This window comes from Portunus trituberculatus, chromosome 24 (assembly GCF_017591435.1).
Source record: "Portunus trituberculatus isolate SZX2019 chromosome 24, ASM1759143v1, whole genome shotgun sequence".
Classification (NCBI taxonomy): domain Eukaryota; kingdom Metazoa; phylum Arthropoda; class Malacostraca; order Decapoda; family Portunidae; genus Portunus; species Portunus trituberculatus.
In genome coordinates this window covers 3,217,144-3,224,643 of record NC_059278.1, presented here as the reverse complement: position 1 = coordinate 3,224,643, position 7,500 = coordinate 3,217,144, and the positions used below count along the sequence as shown (strand labels likewise).

General features: G+C 42.6%; 1 protein-coding gene and 1 long non-coding RNA gene across 6 annotated transcripts in view; both read left to right on the top strand.

Annotated features, from left to right (window-relative positions):
- Window positions 1-6,717, top strand: part of LOC123508329 — a 25,036-nt gene extending 18,319 nt beyond the window's left edge. Inside the window, exon 2 of the long non-coding RNA XR_006675921.1 lies at window positions 6,213-6,717. This is a non-coding gene — a long non-coding RNA (uncharacterized LOC123508329). The remainder of the gene's footprint in view (window positions 1-6,212) is intronic.
- Window positions 1-7,500, top strand: part of LOC123508326 (serine-rich adhesin for platelets-like) — a 303,730-nt gene that overhangs the window by 175,708 nt on the left and 120,522 nt on the right. The gene's annotated exons all lie outside the window — the stretch shown is intronic.

Here is a 7,500-nt window from a genome sequence, read left to right as displayed (position 1 = left end):
CGGTCTTACCTCCACCTAACCCTGCCCCGCCCTGCCTCCCCCACTCCCCTTCCCGCCTCTGACCCATCCCTACACCCATCCACACACACCTGTCTCAGAAAACCTGCCGTGGCCTCGTTATCTCTGTCAATATCATCTTTCTCACTTTGCTCCGAAAATACACGTAAATTAGATTGTTTTTATTTATTTGTGTATTGTATTTATCTTTGCTAACGTTATTTGTGTTATTTTTCTCCTTCGTTTCCTTTGTCTTGCTTTATATTTTTATATCCTAGTTTATTTTATTCATATTACTTATTCACTTTCCCATTAATTTGCTGTGGTTTGAAGTTCTCGTTTATAACATAGAAAAAGCGTTTATTTATTCTTTTTTTTCAGTTTTTTTTTCTTAGCTCATTATTTAACCCCTTCAGTACTGGGACACATCTTTATCTCGAGATTTGCGTACGATTACACCATCTTATTGACATTAGGAAGGATCAATTGCAGATCAGAAGATTAATGGCAGCAGTCTTCACTATTTTAATCACCCCACATGAGTTTCTGAAGCTGAATAAAATCACCAAATAGTCACCAGGAAGAATATGAAAACGCGTCATGGTACTGAAGGGGTTAAGCTTAGTATGAAGGAAATTAGGTGAAAATATGAAAAGAAATGAATGTTTTGAATGTTTGTTAAGAAGGAAAAGAATTAAGACAGTTACCCCTTTCTTTTAGCTAACTCTAACTCTCAGACCTGCAAGGGGACTGGCAACTAAGTGGGCCATTTTTTTTTTTTTTTCATTTTGTTGCTTTTGGAATATGAAGGAAGGGAGGAAAGGAAGAAAGGAAGGAGGAGGGAGGAAGGGAGGAAGGAAAGAAGGAAGGAAGGAAAGGAGGGAAGGAGGACGAAGGAGAAGGAAGGAAGGACGAAACGAAGGAATAAGTGGATAGTTTATTAATTTTATGTTGTCTTTAGCTGGTTATGAAAAAAAAAAGAGAAGAATGACAAGAGCAACATTTCGTCAATATAATGAACCACAACCGTAAACTTTTGGTTCGTCATCTCCTGAACGAAATTTTCCTTAACAAAGACTCATTAGAAATTTATGTCATCGCTTCTTGCACTCTCGTCTCCTTCAGGTATACTTTTTTTCTCTCTCTTTCTCTTTTCTGTCTGTCTGTCTGTCTTTGTCTGTCTGTAACTATCTATCTATCTATCTAACTATCTATCTAACTTTCTATCTATCTATCTGTCTGTTTGTCTATCTGTCTCTATCTATCTATCGATCTATCTATCTGTCAGTCAGTCAGTCTATTTCTCTCTCTCTCTCTCTCTCTCTCTCTCTCTCTCTCTCTCTCTCTCTCTCTCTCTCTCTCTCTCTCTCTCTCTCTCTCTCTCTCTCTCTCTCTCTCTCTCTCTCTCTCTCTCTCTCTCTCTCTCTCTCTCTCTCTCTCTCTCTCTCTCCCTTCCCTTCCCTTCCCCTTGCTCCTCCTCCTCCTCCTCCTCCTCCTCCTCCTCCTCCTCCTCCTCCTCCTCCTCCTCCTCCTCCTCCTCCTCCTCCTCCTCCCTCCAGACAAGAGCACCACAGCCTCTTGATTAATTACCCAGTCTCTCCTCTTACTCTTGATATGCAGCGGGTGAAGATTCAGGTGACGGGCTTCAGGTAATTGCATCCCACGCTCCACCTGCCCACCTGCTCACTCCACCTGTGTGTGTGTGTGTGTGTGTGTGTGTAATTTTCGTTCTGTTGTTCTCTAATTCTCTTTTCTCCGTGTCTTTGTCTAGTTTCTTTCATTTCTCTCTCTCTCTCTGTCTCTTTGTGTCTCTCTCTCTCTCTCTCTCTCTCTCTCTCTCTCTCTCTCTCTCTCTCTCTCTCTCTCTCTCTCTCTCTCTCTCTCTCTCTCTCTCTCTCTCTCTCTCTCTCTCTCTCTCTCTCTCTCTCTCTCTCTCTCTCTCTCTCTCTCTCTCTCTCTCTCTCTCTCTCTCTCTCTCGTGTGTGTGTGTGTGTGTGTGTGTGTTTGCAAGCTTTAGTACAGTTCCCCTTCCAGATACATATAGTAATTTTCCTTGACACACACACACACACACACACACACACACACACACACACACACACACACACACACACACACACACACACACACACACACACACACACACACACACACACACACACACACACACACACACACACACACACACACCGTAATACATAAGTGACATTGGGAGCTTGAGGCATCTTGTTCCATTGGCTTGAGTATGCACTGAAGCCCTTAGGAGGAGGAGGAGGAGGAGTAGGAAGAGACACTTATCGCGATGAAAGTGTCAGCTGGCGACGACAATTGTTATCACTGACCAGCTGATGATAGTGTGACTCGGCTCTCATTCTGGTCACTTGAAGAAATCGTGCAAACATCTTCTATTATTGAGTTTTGGGACGTTATTCAAGGGTCTCTCTCTCTCTCTCTCTCTCTCTCTCTCTCTCTCTCTCTCTCTCTCTCTCTCTCTCTCTCTCTCTCTCTCTCTCTCTCTCTCTCTCTCTCTCTCTCTCTCTCTCTCTCTCTCTCTCTCTCTCTCTCTCTCTCTCTCTCTCTCTCTCTCTCTCTCTCTCTCTCTCTCTCTCTCTCTCTCTCTCTCTCTCTCTCTCTCTCTCTCTCTCTCTCTCTCTCTCTCTCTCTCCTCTCTCTCTCTCCTCCTCCTCCTCCTCTTCTTTGTCGGTTCAAGAGGTAATCAGCCAATTAATTAGTCCCTCAGTCAGCCAGTCAGTCAGTGCGTCAGTCAACTCCTCAATCACTCATGCTTGTTGTTGTTGTTGTTGTTGTTGTTGTTGATGAGGTTGAGGTTTCTGCGGGAATTCCCCATTTTCATAAGAAATATTTTTTGTTTTGCGTGTTTATTTTGTACTTGAGAGAGAGAGAGAGAGAGAGAGAGAGAGAGAGAGAGACAAACATCACCACTTCAAACTCCTAATCCAGTTATACCCATCCTGCGTTCTTGTGTGTGTGTGTGTGTGTGTGTGTGTGTGTGTGTGTGTGTGTGTGTGTGTGTAGTGCTTTGTGATGGAGCATGCCCCTTGTAGTGGATCTTGCCGGGGTAGGGGAGAGGATATTGGGGTAGGGGGGGGGCAGTTTTGGACGCTTTCCAGGTAGGGACCATTAGCTCCACCACCACCACCACCACCACCACCACTCCAGTCCAGATTCCACCTAAAAAAAAAAGAAGTGATATCCCAGAAAGCTTTTATTTATATCTTGAGTCTCCAGGCGGAAAATTCATCTTAGAAACGTCCTTTTTGAGGGAAGACGTGACGCGGCCCCTTCAATCTCAGCCTGTACAAATGTGTTGTTTGGGTTCCTCTCGTGGGAAGTTGGATTAGTGAAGTCATGTCTTGAAATTTGTCTATGTGGTGCGTCGTGTATTGTTGTTGTTTTTGTTAGTGGTGGTGGTGGTGGTGGTGATGTTAGTAGTAGTAGTAATTGTAGGAGGAGGAGGAGGAAGAAGAAGAGGAGGAAGATAGGTATTTTTTGTTCCTGATGCGATGGTAATGGAGGTGATAGCAGCAGCAGCAGTCGTAGTAGTAGTAGTAGTAGTAGTAGTAGTAGTAGGATCACACACGTAAACTCAAACATCACCACAAATATCTTAAACACAAAATCAACACAACTCAAAAACCGTAGAAATAAAGCAGAGGAGAAGAAGAAGAAGAAGAAGAAGAAGAAGAAGAAGAAGAAAGAAAAAAAAACTCATTCGCTTTACTGCATATAACAAAGAAAGAAACCAGCGAATGAGAACACAACACAACACCAACACAACAAACTTACTTACTCACTGAAACCAACACAACTCACACTCACTCCAACCAACACACCAACCCAAGAACACAACACCAACACAACACAACACAACACACATTCTCACTAAAGCCAACGCAACTCATACTCACTCAAACCAACACACCAACACAAAACAACACAACACAACACAACACTCACTGAAACCAACACAACTCATACTCACTCCAACCAACACACCAACCCAAGAACACAACACCACACAACACAACACAACACAACCCAACCCACATACTCACTGAAGCCAACACAACTCATACTCACTTCAACCAACACAAGAACACAACACCAACACACCAACAACACATCCTCATTCAGGCCACGTAGATACAAACAAGGGAATCAATAGTTAAATCGGTCAATTTGCACTGTGCACTCTTGACCCCCGCGGAGAGGCGAGCCAGAGGTCACCTGCTGACTAACTACACCTGTCCTCCCCTGACTGGCCCGCCCACACCCTGGCCTGCTTGTTGCTCTCTTGTCTCTGCCTTGTTTTCATCCCCTTCGAATCCCGCCCTGACCTCGCCGAGAGAGAGAGAGAGAGAGAGAGAGAGAGAGAGAGAATAGTAGAGTGGAGAGTGGAGAGAGAGAGAGAGAGAGAGAGAGAGAGAGAGAGAGAGAGAGAGAGAGAGAGAGAGAGAGAGAGAGAGAAGAATAATAGTGGAGAGAGAGAGAGAGAGAGAGAGAGAGAGAGAGAGAGAGAGAGAGAGAGAGAGAGAGAGAGAGAGAGAGAGAGGGGGAGGGGAGGGTGAAAATAATGAAGGAGGGGGTCATAAAAGTAAGTGCGTGGGTGAATTGGGGTTTTAGAGAGTGACCACATCGCCGGGTTATCGAGAGGAGTCGCCCCCACACTGTCCTCTGTATTACTTAAGGGAGGAGAGTGGCCGCTGCTCTTTGTTTAATGCCACCCTCGATATAAAGGTAAAAGCTCCAGATACCAGTAATAGGAGTGCCCTGTATGCTCTCAGACCCTTTATAGTACATCTGTGTATCGTTTTTGTGTATGTATGCTATGTGATCGTTTTATGTAGTACCTGTGTGTGTGTGTGTGTGTGTGTGTGTGTGTGTGTGTGTGTGTGTGTGTGTGTGTGTGTGTGTGTGTGTGTGTGTGTGTGTGTGTGTGTGTTTTAATTGTCTTTCTATCATTTTGTCCAGTGATGTTGATGTATCTGTCTGTCTGTCTGTCTGTCTGTCTGTCTGTCTTTTGTGTATATGTATGTATGTATGTGTATGTATATCTATCCTTATGTATGTGTATTTATTTTTTTTTATGCAGGAGGGACAGCTGGCCAAGGGCAACAAAATATGGAAAAACATAAAGGCCCACTGTGTTTCCAGTTCCCTAAAAGACACGAGAGTTAACCAAAATTCAGGAACAAATGTCTTGACACCTCTCTCTTGTGTATCCTTCTTATGTGTGTGTATGTATGTGTATTTTTGTGTACGTGCCTCTTTTACCTGTGTTTATGTATATTTTGGTGTTTTTCGTATTCTTTTTCCCCAGATTGAAGGTTTACGATGCATTTTGTGTGGATAGAACTAGTGTGTTTCAAAATGGTGTGTTTTTGTTTACATTTACACTTCATAGGATAGAGATTCTTATTTTTATTTGTTGTTATTGTTGTTGTTGTTGTTGTTTTCTTGTAAAGTTCAGACCAGTTTCCACTTTTTGTTTGTGGAAGACTGACCGCTGCGCTACACTTTTTTTTTTTCTCTTTCTTTTTCTGCCATAAGTACACAATCTCGCTCGGCAGGCTGGCAGTACTACCCGGAACTAGTGGGCAGCTGCATTTTGTACACGTCCACACACACACACACACACACACACACACACACACACACACACACACACACACACACACACACACACACACACACACACACACACACACACTCACACTCACTCTCTGACCAAGCTCTCTCTCTCTCTCTCTCTCTCTCTCTCTCTCTCTCTCTCTCTCTCTCTCTCTCTCTCTCTCTCTCTCTCTCTCTCTCTCTCTCTCTCTCTCTCTCTCTCTCTCTGGCGCAAGGTCAAGCACCAGAGAACAGAGGTCAAAGACATTCCAATCCTCACCTGACCAGCCGCACCTGTACCATACCGCACACACACACACACACACACACACACACACACACACACACACACACACACACACACACACACACACACACACACACACACACACACACACACACACACTCCATTCAGGTTTTTTTTTTAATCACAGCTTGCAAAAATTTTAACCTCCCATGAAAATGAATAAAGTCAAATAGAGAGAGATAATTTTCTATGCGACGCCTTGCCACTGTGCGCTTGTCCCTCCCCCTCCCGCCAGCCGTGCACTATAAATAATACCGCATTCCTTCTCTCTTCTCAGGTACGTGTCTTGAGTGTTGACCTGAGACACCTGGCAACCCTCACCTCACCTGTAAGTAAGCCTCATTAGGTCACAGGTATGAAACTACCAGTGCTTCTCTTATCGTTTGCCATGTAAGTCATCTGTCGCTCCTTCTCTCTCTCTCTCTCTCTCTCTCTCTCTCTCTCTCTCTCTCTCTCTCTCTCTCTCTCTCTCTCTCTCTCTCTCTCTCTCTCTCTCTCTCTCTCTCTCTTCCTTACGTAACCCTGAAAACGTGACGCAGAGATCTGGAAAGTTAAATATTTGTAAATGGAGTAATTCTGAGTAAGGAAGAAGAGAAAATAATTAGTGAAAGATGAGGTAAAGTAAAGAGATCAATTAAAGTAAAAAGAGGAGCGCTGAGTAAAGAACAAGACAAGAAAATGAAGTAAAAGTAAGAGTAACATTGAATAACGAACAAGACGAAATGAATAAAGAATGAAGAGGTGAATGAAGAAAAAAAAGTAAGTGACAAAAAAAAAATCGGTAAAAAAAAAAAGTAAAGAAAAAGTAAGAGTAAAGAAAAACCTTAAAACAAATAAAAAAAAAACTCAAAAACTATGAAAAACCCTAAAAAAACTCAAACAACTCAAAAATCCTTAAAAAAAAAAAAAAAAAAAAATCGGTAACAAATAAAGAAAGACTAAAATGAAAAAAAAATGAACACTAACACAAACAAAACTCGGTTAAAAAGCAAAGAAAAAGTAAAAACAAAGAAAAAGTGAGATAAAAAGGAATAACACTAAGAAATCACAAGAAAATGAGTAAAAACTAAAGAAAAAATTGAAAAAAAGAGTTTCCAGGGTTTAATATTGCAAAGTAAGATGATATTTCTGCCATACTCATGTTCACCTCACGACGGACATCACGAGAGAGAGAGAGAGAGAGAGAGAGAGAGAGAGAGAGAGAGAGAGAGAATGAGTGGAGAGGAGTGGAGATGAGTTCAGTTCCCCCTATGCTCATGTTCACTTCACGACGGACATCACGAGAGAGAGAGAGAGAGAGAGAGAGAGAGAGAGAGAGAGAGAGAGAGAGAGAGAATAGGTAGTGAATAATCTAGAATACATGCATAAAGGTCACAGATCCAGAGAGAGAGAGAGAGAGAGAGAGAGAGATGAGTGATGAGTCAAATTTCCCCCCAACTTTTCCTCTTCTTACCTCTCTGTCCATACCTTTGCTTATATCCTACGTTTTTTTTTTCCTTTTTTTCCCTTCTGTCTTTTCTTATTTAATTATTCTCTTTCCCTATCATCTATCTCCTTTTCTATCT